Genomic DNA, 26,724 nt, shown 5'->3' with positions numbered 1-26,724 from the left:
ATCCATGTGAGGGGACGCCATCAGTCCGACACGCCGGCCGGCGAACCCGGAAGAAGCGGCCTCCAGGAGAACGAAGGACCGGAAGTGACGCGCGAGACCGCCGACGTCACATCCGGAACGCCGAGCCGGCAATGGAGGGGGAGAACGCCGAGCAGCTCATGGAGGAGCCCGGCGAGGGATCCCAGGCCTGCTTTGCCCTCGTGGGGGCGCGGGAAGGCCGGGAGGGGGTCCCTGAGGCACCTGCATAGCAGGACGACGGGAGCAGCAGGGGAGGAGGCGGAGCGCGACCATCAGCTGCCCGGCTATAACAGGCAGAGCCTGCACAAAGGTACCGCAGTCGCCGGCCACAACAGCACCTGGAGACCACTCCCTGTCCCATGGGGAACAGGAAAGACACTGGCAGGTGGGAGGTGGGAGGTCCTTTTAAACCTCTCTGTGTTTCCTGTTCCCCATTAGGGCAAAGAGACAACCTCCATATGCCGTCGTGGAAGGTGACTAGAGAAAAACAGGGTATTTGGTTGATACGTTTTTTGCAAAAAATGTATACTAAGCTGCTCTACCAATCTTCACGGTATACCCTTATCAGAGCAGTCCTAACTAATGTATGCAATCCCTATCTGATGTATTTAAAAACCTGATCATCTGTATATAACCTGTGTGAACAGGGTTCAGAGAGGAAAAATCCATGTGTGCATACAGGGTAGAACAGCTTTTGTGCAGATAGCCCAAGAGGAGTGGTGGAACTCCCCAGTCTTGTAGACACAAGAGAACAATTATGGAAACAGGAACACATGGGCTACTTGCACAGTGAACAAGTCTGTATGATCATGTTCACACACCACCAAGAAACCTGAAGACACAAAAGAGAATAGTAAAACCAAAAACACTCAGTTTGAAAAAATGTTGCAGTAATCCGCAAGTGCTAGTAAAAGATGTAAAAACAGGGTATTTGGTTGATACGTTTTTTGCAAAAAATGTATACTAAGCTGCTCTACCAATCTTCACGGTATACCCTTATCAGAGCAGTCCTAAATAATGTATGCAATCCCTATCTGATGTATTTAAAAACCTGATCATCTGTATATAACCTGTGTGAACAGGGTTCAGAGAGGAAAAATCCATGTGTGCATACAGGGTAGAACAGCTTTTGTGCAGATAGCCCAAGAGGAGTGGTGGAACTCCCCAGTCTTGTAGACACAAGAGAACAATTATGGAAACAGGAACACATGGGCTACTTGCACAGTGAACAAGTCTGTATGATCATGTTCACACACCACCAAGAAACCTGAAGGCACAAAAGAGAATAGTAAAACCAAAAACACTCAGTTTGAAAAAATGTTGCAGTAATCCGCAAGTGCTAGTAAAAGATGTAAAAAACAGGGTATTTGGTTGATACGTTTTTTGCAAAAAATGTATACTAAGCTGCTCTACCAATCTTCACGGTATACCCTTATCAGAGCAGTCCTAACTAATGTATGCAATCCCTATCTGATGTATTTAAAAACCTGATCATCTGTATATAACCTGTGTGAACAGGGTTCAGAGAGGAAAAATCCATGTGTGCATACAGCGTAGAACAGCTTTTGTGCAGATAGCCCAAGAGGAGTGGTGGAACTCCCCAGTCTTGTAGACACAAGAGAACAATTATGGAAACAGGAACACATGGGCTACTTGCACAGTGAACAAGTCTGTATGACCTGTTCACACAGGTTATATACAGATGATCAGGTTTTTAAATACATCAGATAGGGATTGCATACATTAGTTAGGACTGCTCTGATAAGGGTATACCGTGAAGATTGGTAGAGCAGCTTAGTATACATTTTTTGCAAAAAACGTATCAACCAAATACCCTGTTTTTTACATCTTTTACTAGCACTTGCGGATTACTGCAACATTTTTTCAAACTGAGTGTTTTTGGTTTTACTATTCTCTTTTGTGTCTTCAGGTTTCTTGGTGGTGTGTGAACATGATCATACAGACTTGTTCACTGTGCAAGTAGCCCATGTGTTCCTGTTTCCATAATTGTTCTCTTGTGTCTACAAGACTGGGGAGTTCCACCACTCCTCTTGGGCTATCTGCACAAAAGCTGTTCTACCCTGTATGCACACATGGATTTTTCCTCTCTGAACCCTGTTCACACAGGTTATATACAGATGATCAGGTTTTTAAATACATTAGATAGGGATTGCATACATTAGTTAGGACTGCTCTGATAAGGGTATACCGTGAAGATTGGTAGAGCAGCTTAGTATACATTTTTTGCAAAAAAAGGTATCAACCAAATACCCTGTTTTTTATATCTTTTACTAGCACTTGCGGATTACTGCAACATTTTTTCAAACTGAGTGTTTTTGGTTTTACTATTCTCTTTTGTGTCTTCAGGTTTCTTGGTGGTGTGTGAACATGATCATACAGACTTGTTCACTGTGCAAGTAGCCCATGTGTTCCTGTTTCTATAATTGTTCTCTTGTGTCTACAAGACTGGGGAGTTCCACCACTCCTCTTGGGCTATCTGCACAAAAGCTGTTCTACCCTGTATGCACACATGGATTTTTCCTCTCTTAACCCTGTTCACACAGGTTATATACAGATGATCAGGTTTTTAAATACATCAGATAGGGATTGCATACATTAGTTAGGACTGCTCTGATAAGGGTATACCGTGAAGATTGGTAGAGCAGCTTAGTATACATTTTTTGCAAAAAACATAACCAAATACCCTGTTTTTTACATCTTTTACTAGCACTTGCGGATTACTGCAACATTTTTTCAAACTGAGTGTTTTTGGTTTTACTATTCTCTTTTGTGTCTTATGATCCAATGTTGTAAATTATAAGGAATCTGTTGCTGCGATCTGTTACGTTTCTCCCTGCGAAGCTCCGCTCACTCTTTGAAAAACTCGATTCCAGTCACCTCAGCACCAAACTGTCACGATTGTTGGCTACAGGGAGGTCCTCAAAAAATCCACTCCGATCTAGACGGTTCACTAATGAATCAGCTAGAATGGAGTTGCTAAAATGAGGTCCTCAAAAAATCCACTAGTATCCAATGTTATAAATTATGAGGACTCTGTTGCTGTGCTGTGTTAAGTTTCTCCCTGCGAAGCTCCGCTCACTCTTTGAAAAATTCGATTCCAGTCACCTCAGCACCAAACTGTCACGATTGTAGTCTACAGGAAGGTCCTCAAAAAATCCACTCCGATCTAGACGGCTCAATGGTGAATCAGCTAGAATGCAGTTGTTAAAATGAGGTCCTCAAAAAAATCCACTCCGATCCAATGTTGTAAATTACGTTGATGCGCTCTGTTGCATTTTTCCTCGTGAGGCTTCACCCACTCTTCCAATGTCGGTGCTGTGGCCAGGACTGATGTAAATACAGTAAAAGATAAATTCAAGCAAAAACGAACAATCAGCGCTATGTGTAATTATTTATATTACAAAAAGCGATAAAAAAAATGTAAGTATCTAAAAAAAAATATATATGTATACATTCCAATTCCACTACATTGCAGTCTATGAGGCTCCTGGAATCAGCTTCATTCTGAACATTGGAGTTCATTTTTTGAGGATCGTCACTGTAGAAACTGAACTGTTTAGAATGGAGAAGCTGCAGAGAGATCATCAAAAATTCCACTCCAATCTAGTCACCTGACCAGTGAACCGGCTAGAGTGGAGTTGCCGGAATGAGGACCACAAAATATCCACTCCCAAATCCTAACATTATGGACATGAAATTACTTGTGTTAAAAGGTAGCTTCAAATCTCAGAGAGGCAGAAGAATCTGGGAATATAAACTGATCACGACCTTTGACACTCTCACTGCAGGAATGAATGTGTCGCATAGATTTATGTCTTTTTACATCAACTAAGGAACTTGCCCCCCAGACTATGAGGGGTCATCACAATAGAGACGCTAATCAGAGGACAATAAAACAATGCTTATCTAAGAACTGTCCCAATATTTATGGACATAACTGTTTATCACTCATGGTAATTCTGCTTCATGTCACCTATCTTATCTATGTTTTCTTTTTTTTTGTCTGTGCTATGTTGTGCATAAATATGTGATTCTTCAGAATTTGTTTTAGTCTTTGCCTGATGAAGAGACCTGTGTAGTCTCGAAAGCTTGCAATTTGTTACCATCTTTTCAGTTAGCCATTAAAAGGTATCAACCACTGAGGACTCTCAATTCTAAATATTTTTCACTCCGATCTAGTCACTTCAGTAGTGAGCCGTCTAGAGTGGAGTTGATAAAATGAGGTCTCAAAAAATCAACTCCGATCTAGACGGGTCACTAGTGAATCAGCTAGAATGGAGTTGATTTTTTGAGGACCACAAAAAAATCAACTCCAAACTAGACGCAACCGTACTGCCAGACACACCACTGACTGCGCCCACCAGTGACGCGTCCTGCCCGGACACACCAACCAGCAGCAGCGCAGCAACAAGCCTGGGCCTGAACTGTGGCGCATAACAATGACGTCACACAGATTTGCATGCTCCCATGATGCCTCACTGAAAGCAGAGAGATGAAACGGATCAAAACATAACGTGAATTCCATGGAAAGTAACACATGCACGGCATTACCCGACACTATCTATCGGTATTACCGGGAGGAAGCAAATATCATCATAGTCGCCATGAGTTAAAGTCTTACAGACCATTGGACTATATATACCGAGGTAATCTGCATGGACGTCGTGCTCGCTTCGGCAGCACATATACTAAAATTGGAACGATACAGAGAAGATTAGCATGGCCCCTGCGCAAGGATGACACGCAAATTCGTGAAGCGTTCCATATTTTATATCTTCCCACAGTGATATCATTATGTTCCATATTACATGCCCCCCCACAGTGATATCATTATGTTTCCATATTTTATGTCCCCCACAGTGATATCATTATGTTTCCATAATATATGTCCCCCCACAGTGAAAGCATTAGGTTTCCATATTATATGTCCCCCCACAGTGATATCTATATTTCCACATAATATGTCCCCTGACAGTGATATCATTGTTTCCATATTTTATGTCCCACCCACCGTGATATAATTATGTTTCCATATTTTATGACCCCCCCACCGTGATATCATGTTTCCATATTTTATGTCCCCCAACAGCAATATAATTTTGTTTCTACATTATGCAGTGAGGAAAAGGTATTTAATCAGCCACCAATTGTGCAAGTTCTCCCTCTTAAGATGAGAGAGACCTGCAATTGACATCATAGGTAGACCATAACTATGATAGTCAGAATGAGAAAACAAATCATTAACCCCTTAGCGACCGCCGATACGCCTTTTAACGGCGGCCGCTAAGGGTACTTAAACCACAGCGCCGTTAATTAACGGCGCTGTGGAAAAAGTAAATAGCGCCCCCCAGAGGCCGATTTTCTCCGGGGTCTCGGCTGCCTGGGGTAGCCGAGACCCCAGAGAACATGATTCGGGGGGTTTTTAACCCACCCAGCATTTGCGATAGCTGGTAATTAACCGTTTACCGGCGATCGCAAAAAAACAAAAAAACAAAACGTGATCTCTTTTTAATTTCTCTGTCCTCCGATGTGATCGCACATCGGAGGACAGAGAAAAAGTGTCCCAGGTGGCCCCCCAATACTCACCTAGCTCCCCCGATGTTCCTCGTGTCTCCCGGTGGGCGCCGCCATCTTGAAAATGGCGGGCGCATGCACAGTGCGCCCGCCGGCCGGCACCGGGAGAATCTTTGGGGTCTCGGCTGCCGGGGGTAGCCGAGACCCCAAAGAGCATGATCGGGGTCGGTTTTACCGACCCCTGTTTTGCGATCGCCGGTAATTAACTGTTTACCGGCGACCGCAAAAAAAAATAAAAAGTAAAGTGTAATTCTCTGTCCTCTGATGTGATCGCACATCAGAGGACAGAGAAATAGGGGGATTCGGGGACCCTACAATACTCACCTGTGTCCCTGGATCCTCTTGCTGCTCCTCCTGGCCGCCGGCAGAAGAACATGGCGGGCGCATGCCCAGTGCGCCAGCCATCTGTCTCCATCTGCCAGCCGGCAGGAGAACAGCAGTTGGGGCTAAAATTAGGGTTAGGGGTAGGGTTAGGGTTAGGGTTAGGGTTAGGGCTAGGGTTAGGGTTAGGGCTAGGGTTAGGGCTAGGGTTGGGGCTAAATTTAGGGTTAGGGTTGGGGCTAAATTTAGGGTTAGGCTTCTTTCACACTTACGTCGGTACGGGGCCGTCGCAATGCGTCGGCCCGACATACCGACGCACGTTGTGAAAATTGTGCACAACGTGGGCAGCAGCTGTAGTTTTTCAACGCATCCGCTGCCCAATCTATGTCCTGGGGAGGAGGGGGCGGAGTTACGGCCACGCATGCGCGGTCAGAAATGGCGGATGCGACGTACAAAAAAACGTTTCATTGAACTTTTTTTGTGCCGACGCTCCGCCAAAACACAACTGATCCAGTGCACGACGGACGCGACGTGTGGCCATCCGTCACGATCCGTCGGCAATACAAGTCTATGGGCAAAAAACGCATCCTGCGGGCACATTTGCAGGATCCGTTTCTTGTCCAAAACGACGGATTGCGACGGAATGCCAAACGACGCAAGTGTGAAAGTAGCCTTAGGGCTAGGGTTAGGGTTGGGGCTAAAGTTAGGGCTAGGGTTGGGGCTAAAGTTAGGGCTAGGGTTGGGGCTAAAGTTAGGGTTAGAGCTGGGATTAGGGTTAGGGTTTGGATTAGGGTTGGTATTAGGGTTAGGGTTGGCATTAGTGTTACGCTTGGGATTAGGGTTAGGTTTGGGATTAGGGTTAAGGTTAGGGTTGTGATTAGGGGTGTATTGGGATTAGGGTTAGGTTTGAGGTTAGGGTTGAGATTAGGATTAGGGGTGTGTTGGATTTAGGGTTTTGATTAGGGTTATGGTTAGGGTTGACATTAGGGTTGTTTTGGGGTAAGGGTTGTGATTATGGTTAGGGTTAGTGATTAGGATTATGGATCAGGTTGGGATTAGGGTTAGGGGTGTGTTGGGGTTAGGGTTGGAGCTAGAATTGGGGGGTTTCCACTGTTTAGGTACATCAGGGGGTCTCCAAACACGACAGCCAATTTTGCGCTCAAAAAGTCAAATGGTGCTCCCTCCCTTCTGAGCTCTGCCGTGCGCCCAAACAGTGGGTTACCCCCACATATGGGGCATCAGCGTACTCGGGATAAATTGGACAACAACTTCTGGGGTCCAATTTCTCTTGTTACCCTTGTGAAAATAAAAACTTGGGGGCTAAAAAAATCTTTTTTGTGGAAAAAATTTTTTTTTTTATTTTCACGGCTCTGCATTATAAACTTCTGTGAAGCACTTGGGCATTCAAGGTTCTCACCACACATCTAGATAAGTTCCATGGGGGGTCTAGTTTCCAAAATGGGGTCACTTGTGGGGGATTTCTACTGTTTAGGCACATCAGGGGCTCTCCAAACGCGACATGGCGTCCGATCTCAATTCCAGCCAATTCTACATTGAAAAAGTAAAACGGCACTCTTTCTCTTCCAAGCTCTGCGGTGCGCCCAAACAGTGGTTTACCCCCACATATTGGGTATCGACGTACTCAGGAGAAATTGCACAACAACTTTAGTGGTCTAATTTCTCCTGTTACCCTTGTGAAAATAAAAATTTGTGGGCGAAAAGATCATTTTTGTAGAAAAAAATGCAATTTTTTTTTTCACCGCTCTACATTATAAACTTCTGTGAAGCACATGGGGGTTCAAAGTGCTCACCACACATCTAGATATGTTCCTTAAGGGGTCTAGTTTCCAAAATGGGGTCACTTGTGGGGGGTTTCCACTGTTTAGGCACATCAGATGCTCTCCAAACGCGACATGGCGTCCAATCTCAATTCCAGCCAATTCTACATTGAAAAACTAAAACGGCGCTCCTTCACTTCCAAGCTCTGCGGTGCGCCCAAACAGTGGTTTACCCTCACATATGGGGTATCGACGTATTCAGGAGAAATCGCACAACAACTTTTGTGGTCTAATTTCTCCTGTTACCCTTGTGAAAATAAGAATTTGTGGGCGAAAAGATCATTTTTGTGTAAACAAAAGCGATTTTTTATTTTCACGGCTCTACGTTATAAACTTCTGTGAAGCACTTGGGGGTTCAAAGTGCTCACCACACATCTAGATAAGTTCCTTAAGGGGTCTAGTTTCCAAAATGGTGTCACTTGTGGGGGGTTTCCACTGTTTAGGCACATCAGGGGCTCTCTAAACGTGACATGGCGTCCGATCTCAATTCCAGCCAATTCTGCATTGAAAAAGTCAAACGGCGCTCCTTCACTTCTAAGTTCTGCGGTGCGCCCAAAAAGTGGTTTACCCCCACATATGGGGTATTGGCGTATTCAGGAGAAATTGCATAACAAAATTTATGGTTACATTTCTGTTTTTACACTTGTGAAAATAAAAAAAATGGTTCTGAATTAAGATGTTTGCAAAAAAAAGTTAAATGTTCATTTTTTCCTTCCACATTGTTTCAGTTCGTGTGAAGCACGTAAAGGGTTAATAAACTTCTTGAATGTGGTGCAATGGTAATGTTGCAATCAAGGTATAATCAACATAGCATACAAATTTAAGGTCAGTGATGAACTTTCTTGAATTCTGGTCTCTTTGTGACCTTTAGTCAGTTGTTCTTTAATTCCCTATATTATTGGACCTTTATTATAAATGGTTAGATTATTTAATGAAAAATACTGGATTACTTACCGGTAATGCTCTTTTATAGAGCCCACGACAGCACCCACCTGAGAGAGGGGATCTGCCCCTAGGAACAGGAAACCTACAAAGAGATAAAAAGGGGCGGCCCCCCTTGCTCCTCAGTTGTATTACAGCGAATAGGAGGAACCGCCGCCAGGTTTTAGTTAACAAGCTCAATCATACATACATATTTACAATCTTATCCTATACAGTTCTACCATTAACACCTCACCACCAAGGCACCCCATGCAACTATAATAAGGGAGGGATGTGAGTGGGTGCTGTCTTGGCTCTATAAAAGAGCATTACCGGTAAGTAATCCGTTATTTTCTATTCGCCACGATAGCTCACCCTCCTAGCAGATACCAAAGCTACTAATAATATTGTTTTTAATGAGATATGTTTCAACGAGGCTGTATGAAGAGGCTCAAATGGGCTTCTTGTTAATGCGTCCAGGACTAAACTCAGATCCCATTGTGGGACCTGTGGAATATGGAGCGGTTTTGATCGTTCACATGCAGACAGAAAACAGGATATCCACCTATTGCCTGCAATATCATAATTGAAGAGAGCTCCTAGGAGCTGAAATTTGAACTTTTAGAGTGCTTGCAGAGAGACCTAACTCAAGTCCCTTCTGCAGAAACTCTAATATTGGAAATATGGGTATTTCAGTAGAAAACTGCGCTGTGTGGAACTCGAGAAATTTTCTCCAGACTCTGGCATAAATTTTTGTAGTGGATGGCTTTCTACTTTTCATGAGGGTATCTATCAACCCTTTAGAGAATCCTCTAAGATTCAATAATTGCCTCTCAAATTCCAAACTGTCAAGTTCATACCCTTTACCTGAGGGTGGAAGAAGGGCTCCTGAGACAGTAGGTCTTTGGTCTGAGGAAGAATCCAAGGGCCGGAAATCAACATTGCCCTTAGCTCCATTTTGGTCCAATAGGCCATGGTTTTCATGGCTATCAACAACACTCTTGCCCCTTCTTCCCTTATCTTCCTGATAACTATGGGAAGAAGATTCCATGGGGGAAAGGCATAACCCAGACTGAATGTCCACGGAACCTGTAGGGCATCGAATACATCTGGATTGTCCTTTCTGCACAACGAGGCGAATGTTCTGACCTGTCTGTTGGATCTTGTTGCAAATAAGTCTATCTGAGGCACTCCCCATCGAGCAGTTATCAATTTGAAGATCCGTCTGTTGAGCATCCACTCTCCTTGATGAAGGGTGCGGCTGCTGAGAAAATCAGCACAAAAATTGTCAATACCCCCAATATGTACCACTGATAGGAACAAAAGATGACTTTCGGCTAGATTCATGATGTCTGATGTAATGGTCATGAGACTGCTTGACCACGTACCTCCTTGATGGTTTAAGTAAGCTACTGAGGTGGTGTTGTCGGAAAAGATCCTTGAATGGGAGCCTCGCAGCTGCGGAAGAAAGTGGAGTATGGCATAATATATTGCCATTAATTCTTTTACATTACAAGAGTCTCTAGATTCTGCTCTAGACCAAAGACCCTGAACCATCTGCTACTGAAAATGTGCACCCCAGCCCCAGGGACTAGCGTCTGTGGTCACTAGGTTTGAAGGAGTTATTACCCAAAGACCTCCACCCGGAAGATTTTTTCTATCCAACCACCATGTAAGGGAACGAACCACATTAATGTTAGAAATATTGTTCGATCTAAATGTCCCAGACTTCTAATGTCCTCCTCTAATACCAATTTCTGCAGTTCTCTAGTATGTAACTGTGCCCATTGTACCACAGGAATACATGAAGTTAATGAACCTAGCAAGGACATGGCGCTTCTTAATGATAAACTACGCTTCTCAACAGCTAGGCTCACCCTATTGACTATGGATGTCTTCTTATCCTCAGGAAGCAGACATTTTTGGCTTACTGAGTCTAGAAGAAGTCCAAGAAACCTTTGACACGTTACCGGTTGGAGTCTGGATTTTTCCCAATTGATAATCCAACCAAGTTTTTGCAGAGAAACAACAACTTCCCCCAACCTCTGCTCAAACTGAAGGGGGGAATTCCCGACTATTAGTAGGTCGTCTAGGTACGGCATAACTAGTGTATCTTTTACCCGTAGATAGGACATTACCTCTAATAATAATTTGGTGAAAATTCTGGGAGCCATAGACAACCCGAAGGGCATTGTTCTAAATTGTAGATGACAAATCTGGCCTTCCAATACGACCGCCACTCTTAGGAATTGCTGGTGTATAGGAAGATGATAATACACATCTTTAAGATCCAAAACCACCATATAGCAACCAGGAAACAGATTTTTTTTTTTTTTTTATAGCTGAACGTATAGACTCCATCTTAAAGGTCTTGGATCTTAAAAAGGTGTTTAATTTTTTTAGATTTATTATAGTCCTGAAGGATCCATCAGGTTTGGTAATCAGAAACAAGGGGGAGTAGAATCCCTTCCCTATTTGAGATGACGGAACCTCTATTAACACCTGTTTGGCCAAGAGAGACTTAGGGTACCGTCACACTATACGATTTACCAACAATCACGACCAGCGATACGACCTGGCCGTGATCGTTGGTAAGTTGTAGTGTGGTCGCTGGAGAGCTGTCACACAGACAGCTCTCCAGCGACCAACGATGCCGAGGTCCCCGGGTAACCAGGGTAAACATCGGGTTACTAAGCGCAGGACCGCGCTTAGTAACCCGATGTTTACCCTGGTTACCAGCGTAAAAAAACAAACAAACAGTACATACTTACATTCCGGTGTCTGTCCCTTGCCGTCTGCTTCCCGCACTCACTGACTGCCGGCCGTAAAGTGAAAGCACAGCACAGCGGTGACATCACCGCTGTGCTCTGCTTTCACTTTACGGCCGGCAGCAATCTTGCCTTGCGCAGGCGTGTACTATGGAGGACAGAGAATGAACTTCAATCCAATATTGCAGCCAGCATGCAGCCAGCGGGTAAGGAAAGGGTGAATCAAACACCCGAAAACTCCGCCCATATGACCCAAAACCAGTCCCGCCAAATTCAGGTGACAGGTTCCCTTGACCGTGTATGGCCAATATGGCTCCCTTACTAACCATTCCAAACCCCCCAACCACCATTGCTAAAAGCAAACCCACATTCCAATAAAAAACGTAACTCCAATGTCTTTGGATAATTATGGCCACAGCGGCCAGTTTCTTAACAAACAAAAACATTTAAATAAACATTAGCATAATTTTTATGCAAATAATTTGAGGGGAGGTTCTTGGAGCCCACCGGGGAAAAAGTTCTGGCTTCAAATTATTTTGGCAAAAACCAAAAAACGTAAAACACCTCAATTTACCCCCAGCCGTAACACCAGCTCAGGGGCACCATAATTCCCGTTTTGGGAACAATTAAACCACCACCAGCTCCCAGGGTAAACACCCCGTCCAGAGCCTGTAACCAAAATGCCAGAACACCAAAGCCGTTTAACTGTCCGGAATTTCCATCAAATTCCTTCGCCGCTGAATCCGCATAAACTCCAAGAACCCCACCCCCGCCACTGCCACTGTGACAATATATATTAAAATAACATTTAACACCTGCCTAACTAACAACCCTGCTCTAAATCAAAACGCCCCGTTGACCCAACTATAACCAGCCACTCAGAACAAGACCAAAAAAATTGGGGAGGGCGGGTGGGACTAAAATCCTGAACTGCCAGCTAAAAGTGTGCCCAGTTTCCCGCACTTTTACCTATATAGCCCCCACCTCCCTCTCATAACCCCTCCCACCCTACTATTGACCAATCAATGCGGCTATTTTATTTAAAACTGGAGCCCATGACCAAGCACAGTCATGGGGGGCCTCCATTTACTTCGCCTATTCCTGCCCCCTCCTTGACCGTGTATGGCCAATATGGCTCCCTTACTAACCATTCCAAACCCCCCAACCACCATTGCTAAAAGCAAACCCACATTCCAATAAAAAACGTAACTCCAATGTCTTTGGATAATTATGGCCACAGCGGCTAGTTTATTAACAAACAAACAAAAACATTTAAATAAACATTAGCATAATTTTTATGCAAATAATTTGAGGGGAGGTTCTTGGAGCCCACCGGGGAAAAAGTTCTGGCTTCAAATTATTTTGGCAAAAACCAAAAAACGTAAAACACCTCAATTTACCCCCAGCCGTAACACCAGCTCAGGGGCACCATAATTCCCGTTTTGGGAACAATTAAACCACCACCAGCTCCCAGGGTAAACACCCCGTCCAGAGCCTGTAACCAAAATGCCAGAACACCAAACCCGTTTAACTGTCCGGAATTTCCATCAAATTCCTTCGCCGCTGAATCCGCATAAACTCCAAGAACCCCACCCCCGCCACAAACTCGCCGCCCGGACACCTCAGGCCCGCGAGTGCCCCAAAGACACTAACGCTTTTTCAATTCCCTCCTGAATGGACAAGGCCCATAAATCAATCCCCACCTCGTTCAAGTGCACCCCGTCGTCCCTCCAATATTCACCAACACCCGACTCCAAATCAAAGTGCCGAACACATATCCCACCATTTCTGGCTACAAACTTGGCAATTGCCCTGTTCAATTTCACCCGCGCTCTGTTGATACCCTTGACTGATCGCGCACCCCTCCAATTTTTTCGAGGAACAATGTCCGACCATATAGTTAGAACACCGGGGAAGGCCGTCCACAAACGGAGAAAATCGGAACGAATGTCCCGTATCAACTCCCTCACTGGTTTGGAAACTAAATCGTTCCCTCCCAAATGAAAAACCATGATATCCGGTGCTCTATCCAGACGGACCGCACGAGAAAAACAAGGAATCGCCCTGCTCCACACCATACCTCGAAAACCCAGCCACCGAACTACCGCATCTTTCCGGCTGAGACCCAACTGCCTACCGTCCGGCCTGGCATCCGCCCGATGCGCCCCCCAATAGACAAACGAATGACCAAAAATCCAGACGAGATACGGCTCCCGACCTGCAATATACAATAACAGTAACCGTTAACATAATGCCACTTAACGTAAACAAACCAACCATTTTAGTGTCGGATATAGGACTGATAACGGCTTGAGCTCCAACGCCCAATACGCTTGATAACATCCGACCCCAAGCCCAGGCTGTCGGCCTCTGACGCTGCCCCTATCCTGAAGGAATGCGAACCGAAATCGGACCGCGAAAAGCCCAAAACCCTCAAACTTTTATGCAGAATTGCTATAAATTGGAAACGGGACAAGAAGACCCCATCCTGGTGGCACAACAATGGTCCCGTACGACCCGACCATAAAGACCAATACTCACGTAAACATTGTTCAGGGCACATCAATGACCCCGAAACTTTACCCAACACAACTCTTTTACCAACCCCTGTCTGATCCGTCTTTGAACGACGTATCCAAAAAACGATGCCCCCAGACCAGAAATCCACATCTTGCGCCAATAAACCACCCGCTTGAACCCTGCTACGAGACACCAATTCACCTATCCGTAACGCCCCAAAAAATGCCAAGGAAAAAGCCAAACGAAACAACACCGCTTCAAAATGAGAGCAGCATATATCACCCAGAACACCACCCAAACGTTCAAGCACCTGAAACGAAATAGGCCTGCGCCCATCCACCCGTCTAACATCTCTCCTATAACCCTTCAGTGCCTGCCGCACCAAAAAAATTTTCGTCACATCTACTGAGCCCTCAAGCTTAAAACCGAAAGCTAACCCGGTCACCAACTTGTTTACTTTCGAAAACGACCAACCTGCATCCGCCGCCTTACCCACCAATGACAAAACAGCTAATGACTTGTCTTCGTCAGACACCAATTCCCCCCACTGCGCCAAAGAATTCTGCCAAACATTCCAGGAAGCTTCATAAGACGCCCAGGTCTGACTCGTAACCGAGGCCCGAATCAAACGTCCCGCTCCTCCATAGGTATCTGCCACAAGTGCGAAGGGCATACTGCTCCTGCTGCGTCCGCTTCTGGTGCCAACTCCCGGAAACGCTCCCACTGTAAACGAGATAATGCATCCGCTAACGAATTCTGAACGCCAGGCACATGAACCGCAGAAATCCACGTATTGATCTTCAAACATCTTAAGACAAGTTTTCTCACTAATTTTATTACGGGTGGTGACGATGCCGATAACGAGTTGATCACGGACACGACACTCATGTTGTCACAATGGAATCTGATCCTGCGATTTTCAAACGCGTCCCCCCAAATGAATACCGCTACCACAATGGGAAACAACTCCAACAAGGCCAGATTCTTTGTAAAACCACTCGTGTGCCAGCAGTCCGGCCATGCTCCAACGCTCCATTGGCCTGCGCAATAGGCCCCATAACCCACACTTCCCGCTGCGTCCGTGTAGATCTCGCAATCAAAATTACTCACCAACTGCTGCTGCATCAGCGAGCGACCGTTATATTGCTCCAAGAAATTATGCCATACCAACAAGTCGTTTTTGTGCTCCTGCCCAAGTCGAATGAAATGATGCGGGGACCGCACCCCCGCCGTCGCCCTGGACAACCTTCGGCAAAATATGCGCCCCATGGGCATAATCCTACATGCAAAATTCAAACGACCAAGCAGAGACTGTAATTCCTTCAATGTCACTTTCTTCAGCTTAGCCACGCGACTCACTTCCTGCTTCAGCGCCAACAATTTATCGTCCGGAAGCCTGCATTCCCTGTTTTCAGAGTCTATCAGAATTCCAAGAAAGCTCAACACCGTACAAGGGCCCTCAGTTTTTTCCCTAGCAAGGGGAACGCCTAAATGGTCCGCTACCCACTCCATAGCCGCCAAAATATTCCTGCACACATTCGAGTCAGGAGGACCTATGAACAAAAAATCATCCAAATAATGAATGACGGATGGAACACCAGCCACTTCTCTAACCACCCATTCCAGAAACGTACTAAAAGATTCAAACAAGGAACACGAAATGGAACAACCCATCGGTAGACATCTGTCTACATAGTAACCGTCATTCCAACACATCCCCAACAACGGGATGCTATCCGGATGAATCGGAAGCAAACGAAAAGCCGACTCCACATCCGTCTTTGCCAACAAGGCTCCTGGCCCGTAACAGCGGACCCAGTGCACCGCCATGTCAAACGACGTATAAACAACTGAACACAACTCCTGCGAAATGCCGTCATTCACAGACAACCCCTTTGGGTACGACAAATGGTGAATTAAACGGAATTTATTCGGCTCTTTTTTGGGGACCACCCCCAACGGTGAGATGATCAGCCCCTCCATCGGCAAACAAGTAAACGGACCAGCCATTCTCCCCAACTCCACCTCCTTCCTCAACTTATCATTCACCACACTTGCTTGCGCCATTGCTGACCTCAAATTCTTTTTTGAAAACGGAACGTGTTCTGGAGGAGGGATACGAAAACCCTCCGCAAAACCCCGTGTAATGACACCGGCCTTCTCCTGATCCGGATACCTACTTAGAAAGGGGGCCATCCTTTCCAGCCTCACTGGCGTCTCCCCCTTGACCGGCACCCACTGACGGCTTGCCTCTTGCTTTTTTGAAACATTTGGAAGCCCCATGCGAAACTCCGCCACAATGGGAACACACATGTTTAAATCTGCAGGTGTTCCCAAACTTACACTGGCCCTCATTGAATTGCCAACACGTTCCTGATTTTTCTTTAGCTCCCTGTCCCCCCTGACTACTACCGCTATGTCCCGCCTGTTGTCCGGAGCTACTTCCGCCCCCATGAAAGGACTGCCCGTATCTGCTAGGAGCCATCACTTTTAACCAGAGCCCGATGTCCTTTTGATCCCAGCGTATTTCAGGCCTTACTGCTTTCCTCTGCCTGAACTGTTCATCATAGCGTAACCAAGCCTGTCCGCCATAAGTACGATGCGCTTCACCTATCGCATCAAGATAACAAAATAAACCGGAACAATTCTCCGGGGCCTTTTCACCTATTACGCTCGCTAGTATAGCGAATGCTTGCAACCAATTAATGAACGTCTGTGGTATAAGACGCCACCTCCTCTTCTCTTCTTCCTCTTTCTTACTATCGTCCTTTTTCCCCTTATCAAGATTAAACTTTTCTAATGGCAGCAAAGAAAAAATCTCCACATAATCATAGCGCCAAATCTTTTCTTTTACCTCCTTTTTCAAATGAGCCCCCAACGGCCCCTCAAAACAAACATATACCTCGCCTTTTGCTCTATCATCCAACTTTACCGTATCCCCTTTATTCTTCTCCGTTTGCACGGATACAGACACTCCAGACACTGATGGCGACTGTTCGCCCACTAACAGACTCCCCGAATCCATTGTAGACGAACCCGAAGCCCCGGCCCCAGGTAGCCAAGCCCTGGCCGGTGATACCCCCGCTTCCCTCACTGCCCCATTCTGTAAACTACTCAGCAATTGCGACACGCTCAGCAATACATCCCGCAGCGCAGGCTCCGACGCCCCGCTGCTCCCTCCAATGTCCGGCGCCCGCCCACCCGACGCCTGATCACCTCTAACCCCCTCACCATAAGCCCCTCTGGGCGACAAGTCAGAAATAGCATGGTACTCACCGAGCTGCGCAAGTGCTGTGTCCCTGCCAGCCGTGCGTCCCGCATCCCGCCGATCCTCCCCGGCATCAGGTTCTCCGTCCGACCACGATTCTTCGGCACCATCGTGCTGCTCCCGGCCCGCGCCCCTGGCCTCCACGTCACCAGGGGGGACCTGAGCGTCAGCTGCTCCACGTTCGACCGACCTTCTCCCGGACCTGGACCGTACTTGCTCCGCCGACCTCTGTTCCCTCTCAGGCTCCCGACCACTCCGCCTGCCAAACAGTGGGGTCCCACTGCCCGCCGCTCCTCCAGAACCGCGCTCGTTTCCTGGTGTCCTCAGCTCAGATGCCGCCTGCACCGCAGCATCCGCCGTCATCCGACCTCCTGCACGCCCTCTGCCTGGCCTTCCTCCTGCCGTCCATCTACCGCCGCTCGCCGCACCTTCATTCGTACCCCCGGTACTCGCCGCCCCGGACGTCATGCGGCTGTGTTCCGGACTTGCCGCCGCTGCACTCCTGGTCCTCGGAGCTGTGGGCCGCGCTGCTGCCGTCCTCACTTCCGGCGTCGCTCTTCCACGCTGCGCGCCTCTCCTGCTCCCCACACCAACCGGCCGGCAAGGAGGATTCCTGCCGGAGGGAGCACAGCGGGGGGACGCCGCACCGCTGCACCCAGCCTCCGCAGGGTCCCGTGAGGGGCTCCTAGGCCTGCGCCGGCCGCGCGTGCTCACCTCCGGTGAGAGTCGCTGAGGAGGCCTCGTGCTCCCGCTGCTCCGAGCAGCGCCGCTAGCTGCTCTTCCAGCCATCCACCTCTTCTGGATCTGGCTGCATCCCTCAAGCGCCCCACCAAGGTATCCACCGACTCCATGGCTGGTCGCTCTTCAGGCCTTTTCAGGTAGGTGGAAAGGCTGTGTGGGTGGCTGCTCTCACTAAAATCCTGAACTGCCAGCTAAAAGTGTGCCCAGTTTCCCCGCACTTTTACCTATATAGCCCCCACCTCCCTCTCATAACCCCTCCCACCCTACTATTGACCAATCAATGCGGCTATTTTATTTAAAACTGGAGCCCATGACCAAGCACAGTCATGGGGGGCCTCCATTTACTTCGCCTATTCCTGCCCCCTCCTTTAAAGTCTTTTATCCTGCCAAATGGTGGATTCCTAAATGCCCTTCTGTAAGAAGGAACAAAAGGATTAGGAAACCCTTTCTTCCTCTCGCCTGCTTTGGCTAGGATATCGTCCAGTACAGTCCCAAAAAGGTACTCACCCTGACAGGGTATCGTACACAGCTTAGATCTGGACTGAGCATCACCCTTCCAAGTTTTTAACCATAATGCTCGCCGAGCTGTATTGGTTAGATTAACCGTCCTGGCCTCCAAACGGAGAGAGTCTATTGAGGCATCAGACAAAAAGGCCACAGCACCATTAATCAAGGGAATAGAAGCACACAATTTTTCTCTGGACATACCATTCTTTATATTCTGGTCCAGCCAAACCAGCATAGATCTGCCAGTACATGTGGCCGAAATCGCCAGCTTGAATGCAGTGATGCAAGCTTCCCAGGATCTCTTTAGAAGCGCATCTGATTTCCTATCCATCGGATCAGATAGAGTTCCTGCATCCTCTACAGGTAAGGAGGAGTGGAGAGAAGTGGTGGCTACAGCCGCGTCTACCTTAGGCACCTTAGCCCAAGTCCTCATCATCGAATGGGTAGCACCTTTTACAAGATATGGGCACGAATCCTTTCTGCCCCTGTTTGTCCCACTCCTTTTCAATCAGATCCTTAAAGGGAACCTGTCACCCCGTTTTTTCAAGAAGAGCTAAAAATAGCGTTAAATAGGGGCAGAGCTGGGCTTTACATTAGTGTATTTTGGAGCCTTTATTCCCCACCTATGCTGCCGAAATACCTTTGTAAAGTCACCGTTTTGGGCTTTCACTCACGCTGATCAGGTCATATGGGCGTGGTGACAGCGCTGTTTCTCCCCCAGATCTCCGTTGGTGGCGTAGTGGTATGCGCATGTCCAAGTGGCGAATCCACTGCACAGCTTCAAGGAAAATAGCGCGATCTGCGCTATTCAGCCGTTTATCGGTGGGCGCGGCCATCTTTGTGAGGCCGTGCGTGCGCAGATGGTTCTTCTCGGCTTCCCGGGGCTTCAGGAAAATGGCCGCGGGATGCCGTACGTGCGCAGATGGCGATCTCGACGGCCATTTTCCTGAAGCCGAGTTCGCATCTTGGCTGCAGGAAAATGGCCGCCGCTATCTCCATCTGCGCACGCGCGACATCCCGCGGCCATTTTCCTGAAGCCTAGGGAAGCTGAGAACCATCTGCGCACACGCGGCCTCACAAAGATGGCCACGCCCACCGATAAACGGCTGAATAGCGCAGATCGCGTCCAGTTTTGAAAACCATTTTGCACCTACAATGTGATTAAAGAGGTCCGGGATGAGGGGGAGCGGACACGGATCCCGAACCATGATCAGATTCAGTTCGCGGAAATCTAGGCAGGGGCTCAACCCCCCAATCTTTCTTCTTTACAAAGAAAAACCCCACAGCAATGGGGCAGGGATGAGGATGGTCTGATATATCCCTTTGCCAAACTTTTTGGGATATAATCCTTCATGGCTTGCCTCTCTGGACCAGAGATATTATACACTCTGCTCTTAGGCACCTTGGACCCAGGAAAAAGATTAACGGTGCAGTCATAAGGATGATGGGGAGGAAGTTCTTGGCACCCCTGCTCTGAGAACATATCCCCAAAGTCACACATATTTAGACACTGACTGGTTATAAACCCTAGCAAGCCGGGTACCCAAACAATGTTTTTGACAACACTCACTCAACTTTACCACCTCCTGAGTCTGCCAATCTACCACAGGATTGTACAGAGTGAGCCAAGGAAGTCCAAGAACCACAGGAGAGGGCAGACCTCCTAACACGCAACAGTCAATTACATCAGAGTGCATGGCCCCTACCTGGAGATGTAAACCTTGGACGACTTGAGTAAAATACCCATCTCAAGGGGCAGAGTCTATGGTGATTATGGTTATAGGTCTGGACAGTGTCTGTGGATCTAGGTCTCAGATCTGGATGAACCTAGAAATGATCAAGTTAAACCCCGTTCCACAGTCCAGAAATACAGACAACTTTAATTTCACCCAGGCGATTCTCAGCCAGCAGAAAAAAAAATTGTGTCCTACCCATGGAGGTGATAAGTACATCCCCACAACACGTGCCTCTTAGTTTTCTGGCGGCTGTTTTACTGTGAGATTGGGAAGGACAGGACACGTGCCCACAGAATGGCCATTTTTACCACAGTAAAAACACAACCCCCCTTTGCGTTGAACAGACTGTTTTCCAGGATGAGATGCCGCACCCACCTGCATGGGTTCCTTAGATAACTCAGACCCAATCTTCCTTGGCCCCGGACCTATGTCTATGGCGAAGACGGTGATCAACCTGGATAGCCAGAGACATGGCTGCCTCAAGGGAGACTGGAGTCTCATATAAGGCTAAGGCATCCTTCAATCTTACTAGTAGCCCCTCACAGAACAGACTATAGATTGCACGGTCATTCAACTTACTGTCTGTGGACCGCTTCCGAAACTCAGAGCAATACACCTCCGCCGGCTGGTCTCCTTGCTGAAGCTGGTGCAGCGTGTACTAAGCCAAGGAAACGCAGTTGGAGTCATCGTATATAAGACCCAGTGCCAGAAAACCTTCCTCCACCATCTGAAACGACTGGGAGTCAGATGGGAGAGAAAATGACAGTGGATAAATCTGCCACCATCAGTGAGCTGTTGCAGTTGACCTGACAGAGTAGTAACAGGATCCATAATGGATAAAAAAAATGTTTTCAGTCAGATCTAATGTCATGATTCTGTTGCCAGGTGACTCAGGACCAGGGGCTCCTTCCCTGTCCCTAACGTTAGGTGGCACCCTAGCTCGCCCTATTCACCAGATTACTTCTGAAGGTGAATTTGCCTGGGCCACGTACCTTACCTTATTTCCTGCATCTACAATCTGTCTGTACCCTTCCCCAACTCAGGGAAGAGGGGAACAGCTGTGGACCGCAGTACATCGAGCAGACGAAAAAGGCAACACAAACAGGAGCAATTGAAAATACCAGGCATACTGATATTCACTGACATATTACAAAGGAATGCACCGGGGAGTGGAGGATGGAAAAAAACCAAAGTAGAAGGAGAGTGAAAGGGAATTATTACACTTACTAACCCAAACAACAGTCACTGAAACCCACCAGGTGCCTTCACATATAACACTAACTCCTATCCTCCCAGCCATGCAGCATAGGCTATCTCTGAGGATGTGCATCAGTGAGGACCCAGATTATATAGGGGATAGGAGTGGCTAACCATGCCAAGCTGAGAACCCGACTTCCAGAGCTTTCAAGATGGCAGATTAATCAATGTAATGCCAAAAGAAATTTATACCATTTAAAGAAAAAAAAAAAAAAAAAGGTGAAATGCTTCTTTTCAGCGCAGGAGTAGGAGCCATATGATGCATTCTTCTGGCTCCATTCGGTCACAGTAATCCCGTGAAAGAGAACTTCCCATCTCTCATTCCAGTGGCAGAGGAAGACTAATAAAATCGTGCAATACCAGAGGGTCTCCGTATAAGAATTGATAAAAAAAATTCCAATTTAACAGAGTTCAGAGTTCTTTGGACAACCAAGGCGTAGAGAGGAGGGAGACACACAACAGGTTCAACAGAGGCAGGGGAACACTATCAAAGGTCTGGGACAGTTTCATTAGACCCTCCTATGGCCCAGGCCATGATTTGTGGGGTACTCTGACAAGGATAGAAAAGTTAATGAAGATGGTGAAGGAGTACCTAGCGACTGTACCAGCCTCCTCAGTGATTCCTCTGTGCCATACAACTATTGGGTGTCCAAGCTGGACACGTGGCATGAACTGTTCCTCTATGCCTTGGAGGTGCTGGCCTGCCTTACCACTAGCATTTTGACACAGCAGATGTTTACTACTGCTGGGGGCATAACTGATCCACCTGTCAACTGAAAATGCTTACAGGCTGACTCATCAAAATGAACATAGCTTGAATGGGCCAAAACTTTGCAAATAGTGATGAGCGAACGTGCTCGGTTAACGTGTTACCTGAGCATGCTTGGGTATTATCTGGATATCTTGGACGTGATCGGAAAATATGTTCAAGTCTAATAAGTTAATTTGTACAATTGTTTTACTTTTTGCTACAAGTTTGTCATTTTTCTTTATTATATGACCCCATCTTTTATTCTGTATACTCCCTCCCCTTTAGTTCTGATGAAGGTCTGAATCAAGACCAAAAAAGTTCAACCTATTTTTTGATTACAAACAAAAGGAACCTTACTTCATTATAATTCACATGTCAAGTTTTTTGTCAATATCTGTTGAAAAGCCTCCCATAATCACTTCTGTACCACCCTGGGCAACCGGTGACATGTCAATGTGTAATACTGTAAAAGCGCTTGGTTGTAATCTAGCTCCATTCCTTTCCACTTTCATCACATCTACAGATATCTAAGGCTTGTGTAAGCAAATGATAAGTATTATGGAAGTAAATGAATCTGAATTACCTACTTAAGACCCCTTAATACTGGTGGGCAAACCAAAATGTTCAAATTAATGTTCTTCATGCCTGATCAAATCTTTTATAGGGGAGGGGGGAATTGCCAGCTGCACAGTTCATGTAAATGACATGTTCAAAATAATATGGTGACCAGGATCACTGATTGGAATATCTATTTCTTGTCCCTATTCGATTTCCTCCCGCAAACAAGCAATGTTCGACTTCCCTATTGTTGAAATGTGCTCAAGCAAGAAGTTTATCAATCCTTCATTTCCTGTGTTCTAAACTGTTCCAGTTCCTGGCAATTCTACAAATCCAGCTCTGACTGAGTAACCGTATACTGACCAGAGAAAAGCAATGCCACCTTTGTTGTTACGCACAGATCAATGGGAAAGGATACTGGATCTTTCACCTGAAACACAAGAACTTTGGTGGGTCAACACCTGACCTGTTACTACGATTTGCCTGCAGCTTGCCTTGAACGAGTGGCACTGTATCTTTACTGGGCTTTATTTTGTGCATTTTAGACTCCCAAATGCCAAATAGTACAGGTTTTTAACCATTTTGCTGCTCGTATTGGTGGGTGTATGTCAATAGGGTTGCTTGCCTACCACCCATGTAGTTCAGTGCCTAATCTAAAATACACTAATCTATTGGCTGGAAAACATTGTCAATAGATACGCTGCAATTTAATTGATAAAAATCATACATCTGCCAATCCTGAGCGATAATCCTATATTTTTCCTTCTGTACTGTGGCACTCTTAATAAAAAGGATTACCATTTACATCCCACAAAGCAGCCACCTGTGTGGCATACAAGATGAGCCCCGCCTGCTAACTACGGAGTATCGGAGAGGTCATTTAAGAAGGCAGGTTTTTGGCAACCGATGTCATCTTAAGTAGGCCAGGGGTGAGAGTCACACACACAGGCAGCAAAGGCGCTCACACAAAGATCACATTGAAATTCCAGCTTCACATTTATGAAATACCACATTCAAGTAGTTTTCCAAATGCTAAGCAACTTCAAACTAAATTTGATAGCGGAATAGATGTGTGATGAATATCCAATACATCAGATACTGTATACAGGGCAATCCTAGCCATCTCATCTTTTTTCTAGAAGAGCACAGCTTTCTGTCCCCAGCTTCTCGCTTTGCAGGGGGGCAATGCGTTCCTTAGGATTGCCAGTTCGGAAGGGGCTGTGGTCCAGCTCCTAGTCTGAACAGACTACTCTCAAATGTAGCTGCTAGCAGAGGTAGCTTTGACTTGTTAGCATTGAAGAAGCACAAAGGCTGCTGGGATCCAGGTGGCTTCACAACAGAGCGTGCAGGCTCAAAGCCTAAAGCCTAGGATCGGTACGTGTTCCTTGCCTAGGCAACAGGCCATGAACAAGGAAGAGTAGTAAGTAACCTAGGCAACAAGATGTATAGTACAGAATTAAAAGTCCCTCCGTCCTTGAGACCTACTGGAAGAATAACAGTGTGGTGAAACCTCTTAAGCTAATGAAGTCAGAAGAAATGAGAAGCATGAGGCTAAATCCATCCACCCATCTCTCCAATGATACGCCATAGACGGGTCATTGGGTGATGTTTCATATAACATGTCTTGCAACAGAACATGGAAGTCCAACAAAAAAAACACTTTTCCTACTAGAAAGACATTAACTGCTATGCTATACTGTATATGTCACAGATTTCTAGCATCTGAAAAAAGAGCAATACCTTGAGCCTGTGGACAACAGAAATAATTAGGACTCTGAAGTCCTATACCTGAGCAGTTGGGAGTCATAGCTTGAGCTGAAGGCCACGCTCGCACCGGGCCAGTAGGCATGCAGAAAAGCCAGTGTGTGTTACACTAGCAGCATTTTAAGGCCATGTGCACACTGAGTATTTGGTCAGTATTTTACCTCATTTTCTGTAAGCCAAAACCAGGAGTGGGTGAGAATTACAGAAGTGGCGACGTGTTTCTGTTATACTTTTCCTATGATTGTTCCACTCCTGGTTTTGACTTATAATTACTCAAGTAAAAAACTCACTAAATACTCAAAGTGTGCGCAAAAGTGTGATTTTATGAAAGCTCACCAATACATGAAGAGAAAATCTACAATGTAAATCGATTGCCAAGGGTAAAATATGCAACAGAAAAATTGATGGTGTGGAAACAGCACAATGATGAAACCTGTAGAGTTTTTTGGTTTTTCCATTGCAGACACGGCACACAGGAATGTATCATAGCTCTAACTAGCTGTCACCTCAATGGCCACTCACGTCCCAAAAGGGTCAATATACTAGACTGCAGAAAGTGCACGGAGATCAAAAATGTAAGAAAAAGCAATATTTTTTTTTAAACAGAAATTTATGGAAAAAGGGTATAACGAAGACGTTTTATAAAAAATTCAGACTACAGCAAAAATACCCCAAGACACCACCTAATTACAGGCACTGTACCTAATAATAAGGACAACCACAATGGTCTTGACAAAATATAATTCTCAAAATCATATCTTGAGAAATATTGTTAAAAGATATTGGAATGTACTAAGGGTGGACATAACAGGGGAATTGTTGACAGATCATACCCAATTCATATTTAGGAAAGCATGCAGCATTGCAAACCTGGTAGCCGCCAGTATAAAGCGAGGAGGCCATAATAATGGACTAATTACACCATACATCAACATAAAAGGCTTCTTTTCCTGTAATCATTGTAAAGTTTGCCACACATTACTACCAATTAAAAGAAAGGGTTTCAATAATGGAAAGGATTTTATCACGTGTCAGACAAAAGAGTCATTTATTGTATCAAATGTCTCTGTATAAATATAGGGGAAAAAAAATAAAATAAATCGTAATAGAAAAAAAATGGTTGATTGACACCTCCTGTCTAAACATTATGTGGACAAACATGGGGGCACCTCTTCAAGTGCTAAAATATGGGGAATTCAATTAGTGAAAAAAAGATTGCCGATGAGGGGAGTTCAATTAAAAAAAAAAAAAGTCACGCACGGAGAGCCAATGGATGTTTCAACTTAATACTCTTAAAACCGAATGGCTTCAACAGTGAGGTAGAGATAATTGCATCTCAATAAACAGACATGTATGGCGATGTTGCTAATTAACAAAATATTCATAGCACAATATAAAAAGATCGCTCCTCCTAGTGCAAGTGATTCCGGAGGAAGAAAGCCGCCCGCTTTTGCCTTGGATTGGATCTTTGGGACGATACACAGGATCTCCAGAGCTTACCGTAGCAGTCACGTTCACCTTTGCTCAGCTGGATGTGGAGTTCAACCGGCAGTAATCCTTTTAAGAGTGCACCGCCGGCTGGGGCATCGTTTAGATTACTAGCAACTCACAGGTAATTTGGACTATAAGAAGATTTACAGACACTTTTTGGATGGAATTATAAAAAGGTACCCATATTCAACTCTGATACCTCGCAGTTGAGATCCAGATCCAGAGACTATTCTCCAGCAGGACTGTGATGGCGGGCAGTGTCAGTTCAGATAGTACAAGCATTTAGCATCTGCTCTGATACACCTCACAGCAGACATCCCAATACAGAGACGATTCTTCAGCAGGGACAGGATGGCGGTCAGTAGCAATATTGTACATTCCCCCAGAACAGTGGTCCCCAACTCCAGGACTCGAGGGCCGCCAACAGTGCAGGTTTTCAGGATTTCCTTAGTATTGCACAGGGGTTGGAATCATCACCTGTGCAGATGATCACATTACCACCGATGCAATACTAAAGAAATCCTGAAAACCTGCACTGTTGGCAGCCCTCGAGGCCTGGAGTTGGGGACCCCTGCCGTAGAAGATCTGTGTAGGTCCAACTTAATTCATATATAAGGAGATCTATTTTATTTGGAGCAAAACCCTGAATATAACTATATACACAAGAACC

At 46.0% G+C, this 26,724-nt stretch overlaps 1 non-coding gene across 1 annotated transcript; it reads left to right on the top strand.

Annotated features, from left to right (window-relative positions):
• Nucleotides 1-4,703: 4,703 nt before the first annotated feature.
• On the top strand, nucleotides 4,704-4,810 carry LOC138660458 (U6 spliceosomal RNA). Its single transcript, XR_011317856.1, has one exon. It is a non-coding gene; the product is annotated as a U6 spliceosomal RNA (small nuclear RNA).
• Nucleotides 4,811-26,724: the final 21,914 nt, after the last annotated feature.

Source organism: Ranitomeya imitator, chromosome 1 (genome assembly GCF_032444005.1).
Source record: "Ranitomeya imitator isolate aRanImi1 chromosome 1, aRanImi1.pri, whole genome shotgun sequence".
NCBI classification, from domain to species: domain Eukaryota; kingdom Metazoa; phylum Chordata; class Amphibia; order Anura; family Dendrobatidae; genus Ranitomeya; species Ranitomeya imitator.
The sequence above is the reverse complement of the archived record's forward strand: the minus strand, read 5'-3'. Positions and strand labels throughout refer to the sequence as shown.